The sequence below is a fragment of the Cavia porcellus genome, unplaced genomic scaffold, assembly GCF_034190915.1.
Source record: "Cavia porcellus strain 051 isolate PalLab524CR breed Dunkin Hartley unplaced genomic scaffold, mCavPor4.1 scaffold_28, whole genome shotgun sequence".
NCBI lineage: Eukaryota > Metazoa > Chordata > Mammalia > Rodentia > Caviidae > Cavia > Cavia porcellus.
Window position 1 is genome coordinate 10,426,765 of NW_026947511.1, and position 1,078 is coordinate 10,427,842.

A 1,078-nucleotide genomic window follows, 5' to 3' on the forward strand; every position below is an offset into this window, starting at 1 on the left:
AATTACAAAGAATTAATGAATCAAAAAGCTGATTTTGAGAGAATAAACAAAATTGATAAACATCTAAATAACCTTATAAAGAAAAAGAAAGAAAAAATCCCAAATTCACACAACAAGGACTAAAAGGGGGAAATTCAAAAGATCATGAATACCTTCTTTGAAAATCTTTACTCACATAGAGTGGAAAACACAGAAGAAATGGACAGATTTCTAGAAACATATGAATTACTGAAGCTCAACCAAGAAAATATAGCAATTTTGAATAACCTATATCAGCTATTGAAATTGAAAATGTAATCGCCCGCAGCTTCCTGACACTGTTGGTTTCAAGCAAGAGCCTAAAGAGTTGTCTTTTTATGGTGTGTTGGCCATTTCAGAACTTGGGCAGTAAAATAGTCAATTCATTAGAAAGAAACAGCTTGAAGTAACCCCCCCACCCCACCTGGTGAGCAGCTGTGAGTGTGGCAGACTCCAGTGGCCCAGAACGGGAGCCACCAGTGTTTACTGGGACCTGTGCCATGCTGGGACTTGGAGCACTGGGAAACCAAGCAACCCCTCTCCCCTGCCTGTTTTGTTTTGTTGAACTTCAATATACATGAAAGTATGGACAGCTATTTTGAAGAGAACAAGCGACTCTATGACAGCCATTAGTGACTTCCCTATTGTCTGGTTCTGAAGACCTAAAATGCCTTCCTCATTCTGTTTGAATCAGTTTTATACTATGTTGTTTTGTATGAATTCTCTGTATGCAAAGACATAGACAACTATTTGGAAGAAAACAAGAGACAATATGATAGACAATGAAGATCTCAGGTTGTCTAGCTTTGAAATTTACATCTCTTACATTGCTTTCTTATGTCCTATTTTGTTCTGTTTTGTTGTATTTAATTTTACCTCCTTTAAAATAAATTTTTTAAAAAGAAATTGAAAATGCAATTAAAAATTTATCAACAAAGAAAAGCCCAGGTGCTGATGGATTCACAGCTGAATTCTACAAGAAATTTAGAGAAGATTTGATGCCAATACTCCTTAAACACTTCAATGAAATTGAAAAGGAAGCAATCCTCCCTAAATCATT

General features: G+C 35.6%; 1 non-coding gene across 1 annotated transcript; it reads left to right on the forward strand.

Moving 5' to 3' along the window:
* Positions 1-285: 285 nt before the first annotated feature.
* Positions 286-420, forward strand: LOC111757982 (small nucleolar RNA SNORA2/SNORA34 family). The gene has a single exon (XR_002792235.1). It is a non-coding gene; the product is annotated as a small nucleolar RNA SNORA2/SNORA34 family (small nucleolar RNA).
* Positions 421-1,078: the final 658 nt, after the last annotated feature.